The following is an 8500-nucleotide window of genomic DNA, read 5'->3' on the forward strand; positions in this document are numbered from 1 at the left end:
ATTTTAATCATTAATACATTTAAAATGATAATAATAACCCCATTACAAGTTACATGTGATGCCCTAGAAGCTAAAAGAAGTATATCAATAAGGAATGTCATGTCTGCCACCTGGGGTAAAATATGGGATGAGCAAATATGAGATCTAGCAATCTGGAGGTCATTTGTGACCATAATAAGAGCAGTTTTGGCAAAATAGTGGGTGTGAAGGTCTGGTCACAGTGAGTTTATGAGAGACTAGGAGTGACACTGGAGGGACTGAGTAAAGACCATCCCTTCCAGGGGTTCTGTTGCAAAGACTAGAAGAAACAGAGTAACAACTAATGGGAAGGGTGAGTACAGTAAAATGTGTGTTTTTTGTTTGTTTCTATTTTGCTTTTAAGATGAGAGAATTAATATCATGCTTATGTGCTGACGAGGATGATTGCATAAGGAGGAAAAAGCTGACAATGTAGGAGAGACAGGGACAGTGCGTGGACTAACGCCTGGAGTGTGCCACAGGGCTTGGGACTGAGTACCCAGGGGGAAGGATTGGCTCTAGAAAGACCACAGAAACTCCGTCTTTCTAAACAGCCGAGAAGGCAGAGTGAGCGCAGGTGCCGGCGCGGGGAGGAAAGGCAGCAGTGGGAGTTCAAGCAGGTTCTCTTCTGAGCGCTCCGCGTCTCGCGAGGGGCAGGCTGGCGTGGGAGGGTCACCTACGAGAGCGGACTGGGAATAAACCAGAACAGCGCTTCTGCAAGGGCGACCTCCGGACCAGCAGCAGCAACATCACCTGGGAAACTGTGAGAAACGCAGACTCGCAGGACCTCCTTCAGACCCGCTTCAGCCCTGACTTCGGAGGCCGAGCCCAGCCGGGCCTCCGGGGCCCTGATGCACACTGGGGTTCCCGAGCCGCGGGACAGGCAGTTAACGTCTGATTTGGGGTCACCGTGACTACCTCACATGTCAAGACCATGCACCGTGAGACCAGCCAGCTAGCGGACCGCAGGGTTTTCTCCAGACAAAATCAGATTTTTTTTTAGAGGGTAGGCGAAGAGTTGGATGTACAGGTTACGGTCATTATTTCATGAAATGTTAAATGGTAAGTCTGTAAAAATTACAATAATAAAGTTGTTATAGGCTAAGATGTGTCCCCCCCACCCTGCACCAGCATTCATGTTCAAAGTCCTAACTCTTAATACCTCAGAATGTGACTATATTTGGAGTCAGGGCCTTTAAAGAGGTAATTAGCTCATAAGAGCTCATTAGAGTGGGCCCTAATCCAATATGACCGGTGTTCTTAGAAGAAGAGAAAGTCAGGAGACAGAGACATATAGGGAAGGAAGATTATGTGAAAACACAGGAACGATCAGCCATCTGCAAAACAAGGAAGAGGCCGCAGAAGACACCAACCCTGCCAACACCTTGATCTGGGACTTCCAGCCTCCAGAACTTTGAGACAATTCATCTCTGTTGTTTAAGCCACCCAGTCCATGGTACTTTGCCCTGGCTGTCCAAACAAATGGATACGGAGATGCCAGGCAAAGATTTTATTGTTTAAATACTTAAGGTTGAAGGGTTGACTTTACGCACTGGATCAGTACCTTAGCCGACTGACTCCCTCTAAGTGTCTTTATTCCTCTCTGCAAGGGGACCTAGAACAGCATCTCCCTCAAAGGGCTGCTGTGGAGACAGAAGAGACGATTCACGCAAAGCTGTATCTCGGTACCGAACCCACGAAGTCCTCCAGCATCTCAGCCTGGAAGAGATGGCAGCACCTGGAAAGAGCATGTGTGCTTGGCCAGGACTGTTCTCCCTGGCACATCCGCAGCTAGAACCCAGATTGTGAGGGGTGACCCCGAGCCTCATGGCTCTGCCCTTTTTATTCTTCCCCAGGATTGATTTCTGAAGCAGCCCTAAAGGCCACAAGGCAGGGCTGGGACTCCAGGATTGATTTTATGTGTTGACACCGCGGGCCAGGCCCTGTCTGGTCTATAAACTGATGCGATGTTATTTCCAGGTTTCTTATGAAAGTGAGCAGGAGAATCACTCTAACAGGGCTGCTGGGTTTTCTCTTGTGTAGTTTTGTTTGTGGGGCTGCGGAGGCAGGGAAGGGGGACAGAGAGGTGACTGGGAGCAATTCCTTTCTTCTCTCAATTTTGAATTCAGCCATTTCAAAGTGTCATCATTGAGAAATGACTATGTAATTGACAATATGATAGAGCCTAGGCGGGGGTGGCATTTACTGTGGTTATCACTTCTGAGTGCGGTGCTTTGCTGTGTTTTTCCTCCACGAGCAGTTATTTCCTGGTGATGGATTTCCCTAAGCCAAATTACATCCCCCCTTGAAAGATCATTTTGACTGTGTATCTACAACACCCTTTTCAGAAAGCACTAATTACCATTGACAGGGATGGTAGACAGGTTCTCCCTGTTCTGGACAGTTAAATAACCTCTCATCCCCGTTTACTTTGCATGCGTCTGTCATTGGACCAGCATCCTTGATTTGTGTTTAAACTACAATAAAAAATAACTCTAGGAAGTCTTTATCTGAAAACCAGTGCTCCTATGATCTTAAAGCCTTTTAAAAATTCTGCAAGTATACTGTTGGTAGATTTCAGACTACTCTTAGGGTCACTCGGTGTAAAGTAATCATCTGTAAATGGCTTATTTGTCCATCAAGGAAAGAACCAAATTGGTGGATTATGGTTGAATCAGTAGTGCCTGTCCAAGAGCTTTGTTCACTGACCAGAGTTTAGTGTTTTTCTTTTGATTGCATGGACCTTGGTTTAACAAGAATCTCAATCCAATATCTTCTATATTTGTTAAACACTTTTTTCAGTTGGACTTTCCATTTTATTTGTGGTGTTTCCTGTGGCGAGTAGTATAATGTTTCTATATTTTTCTATTCACATTTTCCTTTTTGATGTAAGGTGAAATTCATACTGTTTTACTCCTAACTCCAAAAGCTCAATAATTATTTCCACATTTTTCTATTCCTCCTTGACTTGACATGCCTTTCTCATGTAGCATTTTCTCAACTCTGCTAGGGAATCTATCTCAGACATCTGCCTGGTCTATTCCTTTATCAGCACCATTCCACAGAGAAGTGTAGAGTCTCCTTTCATACATGGTAAGGGTCGTCCTTGTCTATTACTCTTCTTTATCAAAACATCTTATTTATTCTGAGCTATTTGTCATTTCAAATTTAATTTTTAACATTGCAATTACATACTGAATACTTACATATTTTTGATTATAAAAATCATCAAATGAGGAAGGATATCAGGTTAAAAGTAAAAATCCTCCTTGATTTTTCAACCCCATCTTAGAATCAAACACTTAATAATTCTGAGTTTTCTTATGGGTTTTTTCTACGTACTTGCATATTATGTGTTTTCAAAATAGTTTGAGATTTTATTCTTTCATGAATTATAATAATGAACATTTTTTTTCAAAATATATCTAGTAAACAATTACTCATCGTGTGCCAGGCACTGGGATGCATCGGCGACCAAGACAAGCAGAAATCACTGGGCTTGCAGTGCTTATATCTGAGTAGAGAAAAGCAGACAATTAACAGTAAACATAACATATAATTAAATCATTTAATATTGCAGAATATATTAAGTGCTGTGGAAAAGGCATGGAGGAGTAAAGAGAGAGAAGTTCCTGTGTGTGCAGTGGAGATGGTGCAACGTTAAATAGGACGCTCAGCCAGCTTCCCGAGAAGGTAAGATCTGAGCAAAGACGTGGAGGAGGTGTTCCAACACTTGGTTTTAGCACTTACATCTTGAGGACTTTTCTTGTCAGCACATAAAGATTCCTTCATTCTATGAATTGCTCTTTAATATTCTATAGCATTTGAATGCTTTTTTCTTAGAAACTAACTGAATAAAGAAGATTCAAAATCTACAACAAGCAACACTTGCTGACTAGACATAGAAGTATGTAACCCACATGAGGAAAACTCATTATTTTCTAACATTATTGATGTACCTACAAATAATTTACCATACGGTAGGCATCAATCACTGTCTCAATAATTGACAAACTAAAACAAAAAAATGGATCTCATTCAAGCTATACCCTTAAACCACAGTGCAATAAATTAAGAAATGGAATAATAGCCAATTAATCTCTTTACATAGAAATAAAAAATGGATAACTGTTACAATTCTTTATTGGCCTTTAATATGAATTTTGAGAATCAAAATTGGCATTAGAAACTCTTTTAACATAACTCACCATGTTGTACACCTGAAACTATGCTTCAATAAAAAAGAAACTCTCAAAATTAGTGAGAATAGTATTCATCAGTTCCTATGAGAGACAATAAAAGCAGTAATCAGAGTTAATTTATGAAGCTCCAAAGCATTATTTGAAAAAGACATAGTTTAAAGTATTCTACTCAAAATCTAGAAACAGATAAGTAACATGCAAGTAAAATAGGAGAACTTTTTAAGAAAAATAATGTATTAAACAATATTTAAAATATAAAAATTTCTATGGTAGTTTGAAAAGAGCCACACCAACCTACTTTGCAAATTCGTTTCAGGAAATAAGATAAGTGAATATAACTATAAATAATGAGAAAACTTTTCCATTAAAAAGAGATATTTTTCAAAAGTACAACAAAGATACATAAGAGTTTAAGAAATATATGAGAAGCCTTCAGAAAGAAGATTTGGCAAAATACATATCTATGTGTATGTAAAATGATGCATCTATTTAAAAAGTCTAGAATCTAAATTAAGTACACAGTTTCTAGAAAAAAAAAATTACTAAAGTTGAGTCAGGAAGAATAGACGACCCTGATAGACCAATTACAAAAAAACAGCATATACAAAATATAGTCCAAAATATTTTCTTAAAAGGACACTAAAAAATTTCCAGTTCTACTGTGGCTGATGAAAGCCTTCATTTCTCACTTATTCTCTTAAATATAAATAGTACCTAGGAAAATACGAAATAAAAATGTGAATTTAATTTTTTGTTGAGGTATGTGGACCACTTAAATTCCTGAACAACAAAATAGGAGGGGGTCTTCCCAAGTCAGTAAATATAAAACAGAGAAGGACATGGGGAAAGAATGTCCCAAGTTTTATTTTTTATTTATTCATTTATATTTTAGTTATTTATTCATTTATTTTTATTGAAGTGTAGTTAATTTACAATATTGTATTAGTTTCAGGTGTACAGCATAGGGATTCAATAGTTTTATAGGTTACACTCCATCTAAAGTTATTGCCAAATAATGGTTATAGTTTCAGTGCTACACCATATATCCTTGTTGCTTATCTGTTTTCTGCATAGTAGTTTGTGTCTCTTAATCCCCTACCCCTGTCTTGCTCCTCCTCCTTTCCCTCTCCCCACTGGTAACCACTAGTTTGTTCTCTGTGTCTGAGCCTGTTTGTTTTGTTGTACACATTTGTTTGTATTATTTTTCACATTCCACATAGAAGTAATAACATAGAGTGTCTGTCTTTCTCTGTCTTACTGATCTCACTAAGCAAATAATTCTAAAATTTATATGGAACCAAAAAAGACCCAGAATTACCAAAGCAATCTTGAGGAAAAAGAACAAAGCCTGGAGGTGTCACACTTCCTGACTTCAGACTGTACTTACAAAGCAACAAAGTGCCCATGACTTCAGAGCTCAAAGTGTTGATAACACATATCTTTCTAGTATAAGTAGCACACTCTAGAGCAAAAGCAACATTTTCTTTTTTCTTTACAACAGGACCAGGGCCTAGAGGACATCATTGGGAATGTTCGTGGATTTGGTTCCAAAAGAGGTTGTGAGCTCATGGGGAATCTTCACAGACAAGCTGCATCTGCAGGAAGCCGGACATGAGGCAGAGGACAGGGGAAAATGCACACTGGGAGCAGCTCTGCAGAACTGCTTCTGGTAGACTAGGGAGAGACAACACTGAAAAAAATCCCAATTTTATCTTTCTGGACTGGCACATGACTCGGGCACCTCTCTACATATTCTGAAAAGAGCTCAGTCTGGGTTTCTAGTTGAAATGAAAAAAAAAAGTTATTTAAAAAACAAAAGGAGCTAGCTAGTATTTATACAAAAATACTATTTAAAAAGAGAACATAATAAAATGACAGGTAATGGAACATTCTAGATAACAGAACTGCTTTTCATAGAATAGTGAAAGGTGTTATTAAATATATTGTGGGAAATATGACTTAAAGCAATTGTTTTCACAAAACAAAAGTACCACAAAGATATACAAGAGTTTAAGAAATATATGGGAAGCCTACAGAAAGAAAGATGAGTTGGCAAAGTACAGAAAATAAATAGAAAATTAAAAGTAATCAGAGCAAAAAAAAAGTGAAATGGAAGAAGCACAAACACGTAGACAAAAGCTGGACATTATTGAGATCACAATAAATTATAGTAAATGGTGCAGAGGCTATGAGTGATTCAAAACAGCAAATGAAATGGAAGTGAGCAAGAGTTCAAAAGAATTAGAAAGAAAATTATAAATAAAATAAACATTATCATATTTCCAAAAAATGAACATCATGGAACTGAATATATAGTTGAAAATATGACTGAAGCAAATATTCTTAAGTAAAGGAGAACTCAAATTTATCTTTTTAAAGGACGTACTAGATTCCAGAGAAAACATGAGCCCAAATTAAGCAACAAGGCCTATTCTATTGAAGTTATAGGACTTGAAAGACACTGAAAGACCCCTTAACCAGGAAAAAAGTTGAAGTCTTCTCCAGAAGAAAACATTATCGTTAGCTCCACCATAACTTAAAAGGCTAGAAACTGGTTCAAACAATGACCATAACCTCTAAAGGTGAAAAAGGGATGTAAACCCTAAAGTTTCCACCGAGAAACACTGTCACGCATGTATAAAAAGCAATTAAATTACAACGATATGCCACATTTGCTTAACAGATTGGCAGAATTCAAGTTTGATGACACACTATATTATATGTTAGCAAAGGTGTGGAAATGCTGGGGTTCCTATACACAGCACATGGGGCGATTCAGTGCTGTAACTTTTGTAGAGAGAAATATGACAAGATGTGTTAAAATTATACATTCAGGTATTCTTTGACTCAGCAATTCTTCTTCTAGGTTTTTTCCTTCAGAAATAATTGCACGAAAGAATCTAACACAAAAGTCAAAAGAATAAACACATAATTGGAGAATTGCTGTGTCCGCGTGTTTGCCTGGGGATGAGCTGGTTTGTGTGTGGTAGGTGGTGGCAATGTATTCCTTTCCATTGTTTCCCAAATCTTATACTCTGCCTACTTGAAATCCTGGTCTGGCCCAGAAAATCCATGTTTGCATTCATTGGAAGAGAGTTTTTTCTCTTTTTGAAGTTCTGTGAGGTTGTTTCTCTTTTCCCTGGAGTATTTGTGTAGAGTCTGTTTGTTTGTTTGCTTTATGTCCCCTCTGCCACATCAGTGTGCCCCACTGCAGTCAACACATGGCGGGGGAATTCAACGTAAGGCTTTTTCAAATTCAGTGTTTCATGGGCAAATCATGTATAAGCATTCTCCTGAGTGTGATGAAGAACATTGGGGATTTTGCCTGAATTCTTTCCTCAGTTTAGGATTTACTGGCACCCTTCCTACCACATTCTCTCAGATTTCCTTTTTCATTTTCTAGATCGATGTTTTTTCAAAGACCAGCTAAAATTTTTTTACCTTCTCCACAAAGTCTTTATTTCCTCTCCAAACCCAGGAATCTCTCTTCTCAGAATTCATGTAGCCCTCACTCAATGAATTGATGATGTGATTTTCTACCTAAACGTAGCATATGGGCTCTCTAGCTCTCTGTCTGGTGTGGCTGGTGTGAAATTTCAGGGTTAACATTTTATGAATGTGCTTCTTTGGGCGTATGTCTTGAGTCAGGAATTTTTTTTGCAGCAGACTAAGTGACCTCTCTGATATCTCTCTCACACACAAATGTTTTATAGACATTGTTGGCACAAAATTCTATTAACATGCTTAATCTTTTGAAAAAGGGTAATTGACATGGCTCAATGCTTGCTAACAGGAAGCTGCACAGCCCCAGCACGCCCACAGTGGGAAATTACTGGCTCTGTGAGAGTTTATCAAGTTGCTCAAGATGGATTAAAATCAGAGGGAATCTTGCTTGTGCTTCTTTGCCATTAAGGCAGGCATTCCTGATTCCCAGAGTGGAGAAGGCGTCATTCCTGTCCTGGACTGAGGGGGGGTCTCTTCCCTCCTAAACTGGCCTCACCCATTCACTTTCAAAATCCACATGCACATTCAGAAACCTTCCAGTTTATGAGTCATGGGATAGACTGTCTGTTTTGCTCTTAGTGGTACCATTTTCTCCTCTTTCTCTTCTATCTCAGATGTCTTCCTTCTGTGGTTTTGCTGCCGGACACAGTGCCTTTTCCTGTCTTCTCTGAGTATCATTTTTCTCACCAACACCCAGACTACATTTCCAGTGACACCTTCTAGAGTGGCATTTGCTATTTTGTGTGGTGGCCCTTTGACTAGATTCTTAGCATTTC

The 8500-nt window shown here is 38.8% G+C and overlaps 1 long non-coding RNA gene across 1 annotated transcript; it reads left to right on the forward strand.

The window, feature by feature from the left end:
- Positions 1-242: 242 nt before the first annotated feature.
- LOC140700867 (uncharacterized) lies at positions 243-7160 on the forward strand. Its single transcript, XR_012079587.1, has 3 exons — positions 243-331; positions 3599-3711; positions 5722-7160. It is a non-coding gene; the product is annotated as an uncharacterized lncRNA (long non-coding RNA).
- The last annotated feature ends 1340 nt before the right edge of the window (positions 7161-8500 follow it).

Source organism: Vicugna pacos, chromosome 13 (assembly GCF_048564905.1).
Source record: "Vicugna pacos chromosome 13, VicPac4, whole genome shotgun sequence".
Taxonomy (NCBI): domain Eukaryota; kingdom Metazoa; phylum Chordata; class Mammalia; order Artiodactyla; family Camelidae; genus Vicugna; species Vicugna pacos.